At 47.7% G+C, this 7553-nt stretch overlaps 1 protein-coding gene across 5 annotated transcripts in view; it reads left to right on the top strand.

Annotated features, from left to right (window-relative positions):
- The first annotated feature begins 1184 nt into the window (after positions 1-1184).
- Positions 1185-7553, top strand: part of ZHX3 (zinc fingers and homeoboxes 3) — a 97109-nt gene continuing 90740 nt past the window's right edge. For 2 of the 5 annotated variants that reach the window (XM_037164510.2, XM_037164505.2), the window contains exon 1: positions 1185-1498. The gene's annotated coding sequence lies outside the window, so the exon portion shown is untranslated. Of the gene's footprint in view, positions 1499-1755; positions 1920-1987; positions 2217-7553 lie in introns of those variants that run through there. The other 3 variants (XM_037164508.2, XM_037164509.2, XM_037164507.2) reach the window with 3 other exon arrangements.

The raw sequence follows: 7553 nt of genomic DNA, 5'->3' as shown, positions 1-7553 counted from the left end.
TGCTTCCAATTCATCCAGAAGTCCAGCTGGGTTCTTGCCCTTGACCTGAGAGGACCTTCTCCTTCTCCCCCCGAAACACTTTGATTTCTCCTTTTATTTTCCTTTAACTGGCCTGATGGGTAACTGGACCTTGCAGCCAGCAAACTCTGAACTGATACATGCTTTGCCTCTGGACCCTGACATCAAACAGTCACAGGTGTAGCTCATTCCAATAAAATTGAACTCAGGTTGTAACTCTGTTGCATCAATTATACATCTGACAGTTTTTTCCCCAGCTTGAGAAAATTCATCAGAATATAAGTGAGTACAGGTGACATTATAGGGACCACCTGGAATTTGCTTAAATCTTTTTAAAGAAAAATGTGCCTCGTTAATAAACATGACCGTCACGCACCTCCCCAAACTGGTATGAAGTGCATGCTGTTTTCTCTGCTTGGAGTCTTGTGCTTACTCTCTCTTCACGTCCAGCCGAATGTCTGCCCAGACAGCTGCTAATCTGCTCATGTCAAGTAGGTTCAGGATTCCAGCTCTGGTTCCATCAGACTGCAGAGCTCTTTATTAATCACTAGATTAATCACTAGATTCTACAGGTGGGGGCCACTTTCGGAGCACACTTGCTATAGACTTGGGCTCTGTGACAAAAGATGGGGCCTGGAGCTTGTGACAAAACCTCGGAAAAGGGCCCACTCCCACCCCAGGGTAGAGGTTACACAATAGAAGCTGTGAATAAAGGACGGGGGTCATCGCACCTGAAGGGGCTAATTGATGCTTTAAAGTTCTCAAGTGCCTTAAGATTGAATGTTAAGGAAAGCAGTTATCAGAAGTTGCTGATCTGTTTAGGAAACTGGAGAGTTTCAAAACTGCAGTGACGTGCTAGTTGATGGGATAAAAGAAAGGCCGACTCCCAAGGTGACGCACGTTGGGAAACGCTGGACTGGGGGAGGGGTCCGGGTCGGCCTCTAACCCTTGCCCTGCCCACATCCTTTTGAAAGTGTAACCTGGCCTGGCCTTTCTTCGCTGTTCCTCTGGAAAGACCAGGATATGGAGTACAAAAGCCGGGAACCTCTGGGGCCGCGGCATCCGCCCATGCCCCCTTCTCACCCACCCGCTGCAGGTTGCCTGCCCGGGAAGAGCGGACCGAAGCCCGCGCATGCGCCCAGGACAAGGTCCGCTCAACACCACGTCAGGGGGCTAGCGCCCCAAGAAAGGCCCGCCCACCAGGAGCCAAGGGCGCCAGGGGCGGGGCCTCGGACCACGCCCCCAGCCGAGACGAGCAGGGGCCGAACGGAGCCGAGTGTCTCCGAGCACGGCCGAGCCCAGCCGAGTGGCCGGGAGTCGGTTGGTGCAGCTGCGTCCCCGCCGCTCAGCAGTCTGCGGCTCCGGCGTCGCCGGCGTCGCCTCAGCGGGGCCTGCGCCGGCCCGCAGGCCGGCCGCCAGGAGGGAGGCCCGGAGCGCGCAAGAGCGGCCCGGCCGCGGGCGCCGCCGCTGCAGCTGCCAGGTGAGCGCCTGCCGTGGCCCGCCGGCCCCGTGTGCTCCCCGCGAGTGTCAGTTCCCGTGTCTGTGTGTCTCTCTGCCTGTCAGCCCTCTGTGTCTGCGCGAGCTCCTTCCCGCCACGCCTGACCCTCAGCCCTGCCCGTAGTGCCCGCCAGCCCCTCCCGCCCGCGGCTGCCCCGGGTCTTTCTGTCAGCCGCCAGCACCCCCTTGCTGGGAGGCTCCGCCCCTTCCCCCCGAAGCCCCGCCCCTCGCCCATCTGTCATCACCCCCTCCCCCAGCTCAAGTCTAGGGCGTCCTGGGGGCGTGGGGTGCCCCCGCTCCTGGGGGTTACCCTGGCTCCCATCAGGCAGACAGCTGCGTAAAGAGCAACCGGGGGGTTATGGAGGGCGAGTGGGGGTCTGCAGATGCCCGCCTGCCATGTGAGGGTGCGTGTCCGTGGGTGTGCCGGGTGGGCGCTGCGTGTGCGCCCGAGAGCAGGGAGGGGAGCGCGGGGGACGGCCTGATGGACGTGAGGCGGAGATGCTGGGAGGCCAGAGTCACTTGCTGCAACTCCCGCCAGCCCGTTTGTCCTGCGGAGATGGGCTGGCCCCTGCCTCTGGGAGGCGAGTGAACCCAGACTCGACCCGTTGGGGTACAGTAGGATCCTGAATCCTGGGACTCTCATTTGGCCACGCGGGAACAGAAGACCCGGGCGCCAGGTTCCCGGATCCCGCGAGTGGAGTGTGAGCGGAGTTTGGGGCTAGTGAAACCTTCCGGGCTTGGGATTTTCATTCGGAGAACCTTGTTGGAAGTGATCGAGGAGCGGGTGGGATGTGGCGCTCAGGTGCCTGTGTGAGAGCTGGAGTGGTTTGCATTTCTGAGCAGTGATTGCCTTGGGCTTGCGCCCTGGGAGAAGCTGTTCTGTGATGGCCGGGTGGGGGGGGGGGTGTTAGGCAGGCGAGGAGGGAGGCCAAACTACTTTCTGTTTTTATCTGTGTTACGCGAACACATAGTATACTTATTCGTGAGACCTCTACACATTCTCACTTTAAAAAGATTACTGTAGCTTCCATTTATATACATGCGCTTCTAGGTGGTTATCTTGATGTTCTTTATTTGTAGTAACTTAGTATTGCAGTATTTCAAAACTAAGAGAAAATGCGTCCCAAAGCAATTTGGTATTTTGCCGGATTATTCTCAACCACGGGGTTGAGAACCAAAAGCGCACTTCATTAGCTGGAACAACTTATTTGGGCTTAATTTGTTTCTAAGAGACATACAGTGGAAAAATCCAGAAGAGCAAAGTAGTATCAAAGAGTCTTAGGAAATTAATGAAAAGGGCTTTCTATTGCTGCCCTGGAAAGATGGTAATCAAAGTTGCTTTAGAGGACAGAGCTACTATGTAATGATAAACATATTAACCAAGTGGGTTTTGTGACCTTGATACATGGAGCAGTGCTTGATCTGTGCAATGCTCCACAACAGGCAAACATTGCAGGGGCAGTCGGGTAATTTTGGGAGAAATGTTCTCCTGTGTTTTGTTTTTCAGTTTTTAATACTTAAGATTTCAGACTGAGGCAGTCTCACAGTGGGAGTGGTTCACCCCCCCCCCCTTAAGATAACATTAAAAGTTACAAAAGTGATTCATGTGTAAGGCAGAAAAGCCTAAGAAAAAATTCACAATCCCACAAACCATAAGTAATCCAGTTTGGTATTGATCTTTTTAGTCATTTGTCCCCATGTGTAAGTATTTTTTTCTTACAAAAAATGCAACCATACTTTAAGATTGTTTTATTGTATGTTGTTTTTTTTTTACTTACAAATAGATTATGAGAGATATCTATTTGGTTTGTTTTTATGAGTAAGAACTTACATTCCCTGTGCTATCTTTTTAAAAAGTTAGAACTCTGCTTAGAGTACTGAATAGCTTCTCATTTTATTGTATACCCTGAAGCCCTTGCCTGCTGGGCTGCCTCCCTGCCCTCACTTTCAGCCCTGCTGGACAGATCTCTTTGCTATGCCTTAAAATATGCAGTGCCCTTTTACTTGCTCTTCCCTCTGCCTGGAACTCCGTTTCCTGGGCATCAGAGTTCTGGCTGGAGGTTTCTGCTCAGGTATAACCATCAGCCTTTCCCTGACTATTGTGTGTAAAATACATTCCATTCTCCAGTCCTCCTTAACCCACCTCACTCGTCTTCATAGCACTTATCTCCACTTGGAAAATACATACGTGGTTATTTGTTATTTTGTTGTCTCTTCCTCTGTTAACCCAGAAACGGGAGACTTTTCCACTGATACAACCCAAGGGCCCGGACACATCCTGGGTGCTTAATCAGTATTTGTGGAATAAATAAATGAATGAATATTCATTATCCACCTATTCACATGACCTTCCTGGTGGCCTCCCAGGCTTTTACATAGCTAGATAATGAAATGGGATAACAGTCCCTTCAAAGTCAGCATAGCCCTGTCCTTTACATATCTGAGAAGAATTTTACAAAGTGAGCCTCGATTTTAAAAAAGAATTAGTGTTGATTTCACTTCACAATTGAGGTAAGGAACATTTTTGGCAAACATTACTGACTTGCCTTCTAATACACCAACCTTTCTGTCACAATGGAAATCTCTGAGACGTATAAAGTACCCCAGTGATGTTTACAACTGTGATTTCAGTTGGGTGGTTCTTGAGCGAGAGTATAAGCCTCAAGAACGTAGTGAGTTTTTTGGGTCAACAGATACCCAGAGATGTAATTACAGCTTTGGTGTATTTTCATTTGAGGAGTAACTGTTACACTTACATATTTTTTTCCTGGCAATTCTCCCCTTTTCACTTCTTTGCTTATCAGTTTTTTTGGATGGCTAGCAGGTATACTTAAGGTTTTTGTTCTTGTTTTTCAACATTTTAAAATAAATCCTTGATCTCTTGGGCATTTCACATCTCCCATGTGACTCCTGAACTGTTTGAAAGGACCAGTTTCATCTTTCAGGACAAAATGACATCAGTAATAAAACATATCATTGCATTTTTATTATAAGGATGGGAAAAACTGAGTCTTAAGGTAGAATGTTTACAGAGAGGACATAGAATGAGAGTAAGCTTTTTAAAGCCTTGAATTTCAAGTAGGTTACTTGTAATTTTAGTGCATTTTTGAAAAAAATCCTCGCTTTTGCTCTTAAGGAAAAGGATCCCTCTGAAAACAATTCAAACAGAGAACTTCAAATATTTTTTCATTTTCAAAACATTAAAAAACATTTTATTTATTTTTAGAGAGAGGGAAAGGGAAAGAGAGGGAGAGGGAGAGAAACATCAGTACGTGGTTGCCTTTCAAACGCCCCCCACTGGGGACCGAGCCTGCAACCCAGGCATGTGCCCTGACTGGGAATTGAGCTGGCAACCTTTTGGTATGCAGGCCTGTGCTCAATCCACTGAGCTACACCAGCCAGGGTCAGAACATTTTCTTTAAAAATATTTTGTCTATTAATTTTTGAGAGGAAGGGAGGGAGAGAAACATCAATGCGAGAGAGAAACATCAATCAGTTGCCTCTCATAGGCACCCTTACTTGAGGACCGAACCCACAACTCAGGCATGTGCCCTGACTGGGAATTGAACTGGCAACCTGTGCTCTGTGGGACAACACCCAACTGAGTCCACACCAGTCAGGGCCAGATTGTTTTTCTTTTCTTTTCTTATGATTTTATTTATTTATTTATTTTAGGAAGAAGGGAAGGGAGGGAGTAAGAGAGGGAGAGAAACATCAACGTGTGGTTGCTTCTTGCAAGTCCCCTGCTTGCGGGGGGACCTGGCCCACAACCCAGGCATGTGCCCTGACTGGGAATTGAACCAGCAACCCTTTGGTGCAGGGCCATCACTCAATCCACTGAGCTACACCAGCCAGGGCTCGATTATTTTTCTTAGGACCCAAATATACAAGAACTTGTGGAAAAAAACCCTAAATGAACATTTTATTCTTTTAAAGGCCTAGAGGGAATGTGTTAAGAATTTGTTTTTAACTTTCCTAGAGGCTTCATTGGAGCATATTTGGAGCACTTCCGTGTGTGTTTATGTGGGTTACAGCACCGTGTTCAGTTTCAGATCACCAAGTGATTTTTACCATGCCTCTGTCGTTCGATTACCTCCCTTCTCTCACCATCCTTTCTCCCTAAATGATCTCATTTATTCCCAGGACTTCCATATCCTCTAGATACAGATGACTCCCTCAGTTACACCTCCCGCCTGGGCCTTCTTCTGGTTCCAGACTTGCATTTCCAGCTACAGCCCTCCTGTTACCTGACTTATTGGCCTCATAGTGATCTCCAGGTCCACACATCCAGAATCAACCACTTCCAAATTAGTATTCTCATTTCTGACCCCTTCCTCCCCTCTCCTCCAGCCTTCCCTGTCTTATTGTCACGACTACTCACTCATTGTTCAGGCCAGACACCTGAAAGTCATCTTTCAGGTGACTGAAAGATGATCAGGTGATCATCTTTTCAGGTGATCATCTTTTCAGGTGATTCTTCCCGATCCCTCACCCCACGTTCAATCCATCAGTGTGGCCTGTTGGCCTATCTGGCAAGACACCAGAGGTCCTCCGTCCCCTCCCCACTCCTAATGCACCCACCGTCCTCAACTGGATGACTGCCCCTACCTTTTATTACCATACCTAGCTTCCACTACCCTCTCCTAACCCATTCTCCCCTGTACAGCCAGAGAGACCCTACCAAAAACATAAACCAGGTCACGTCAGCCCCTTGCTTAGTGGCTTCCCGCTGCACTTAGTCCACGTTGGCACTTCTTACTCTGAGGTGCCCGGCCGGCCCTTGTCATCCTCTCCAACCTCCTGTCCTTGCTCATCATGCTTCTGTCAGGTTGGAGCCCCATCAGTTCCTCAGACATGCCAAGTGCCCCTTGGTAGACCTTCTCTCTGCTCACCAGCCCCCTGCCCCATTCTTCTCATAGAAGGATCCTTCTCAAATATCCATCTCAGCCAAAATACTCCGTGGAGGGGCCGTCCTGTTCAGCCCTTCTATGGTACATGTAAATCTCCTGCTTAGCCAACATTCCAAGTATTTCATCTATATTCTTCTTTTGTATCCTTCTTCACATTTGTATTCTTCTTTATTGTCTACACCCCCCAGTAGACGGCAAGATCTGTGAAGGCAGGGGAAGCCTTGTCCTGTTTATTGTACGGTCCTGGTACCCTTCTTACAATCCAGTAGATGTAGGGCCTTGGTGCATTTTGAATAACTATTATTATAACAGCTAACTTGTTTTGAGACTTACTTTTAAAAAAAATTCTCATCCAAGGTTATGTTTCTGTTGATTTTAGGGAGAGAGGAAGGGGAAGAGAAAAAGAGAATGGGAGAGAGAAACATCAATCGGCTCAGTTGCTTCCTGCACAAGCCCCGACAGGGAAGGGGGCAGGGCAGGTCCAACCCACAGCCTTTTGGTGTATGAGACAGCGCGACCCGGCAGGGGCGTTTGGAGACTCACTTTGCGCCAGGTCCCTTGCTAAGTGTGTTCACACATATCTCTAAATATTGGGGAGAAAAAAATTTAAAAGAAAAAGATAAACAAAAGGAAAAGAAAGAAAAATATTTAAAAATAAACAAATATCTGAGAGAGCTCTTAACTAAGGTGGTGATAGTTATTACAAGATTTCTATTTTTCGTTGAGAAAATTGAGCTTAGAGAAGTTAAGTAAGTTTTATTCATTTATTTTTAATTTTATGTTTTTTTAAAGATTTTACTTATTTGTTTTTAGAGGGAGGGGAAGGGAGGGAGAAAGGGAAAGAAACATCAGTGCGTGGTTGCATTTTGCACTCCCCCTACTAGGGACCTGGCCTGCAACCCAGGCATGTGCTCTGACTGGGAATCGAACTGACAACCTTTTGGTTCACAGGCCAGCACTCAATCCAGTGAACCACACCAGCCACAAAAGTTACATAATTTTAAAGTTAAACAGCTAAGGAAGTGTTGGAGCTAAGATTGGAATCTACGTGGTATGACCATAGAAATGTCCCTCTTGTGCATTACTGCCTTCTGATATACCTGTAGGAATGCATGAATATGAAATGTG

Source organism: Artibeus jamaicensis, unplaced genomic scaffold, assembly GCF_021234435.1.
Source record: "Artibeus jamaicensis isolate MK-2021 breed Jamaican fruit bat unplaced genomic scaffold, CSHL_Jam_final contig_685, whole genome shotgun sequence".
Classification (NCBI taxonomy): Eukaryota; Metazoa; Chordata; class Mammalia; order Chiroptera; family Phyllostomidae; genus Artibeus; species Artibeus jamaicensis.
Note: the sequence above shows the minus strand (reverse complement) of the source record. Positions and strands in the feature narration are given on the sequence as shown.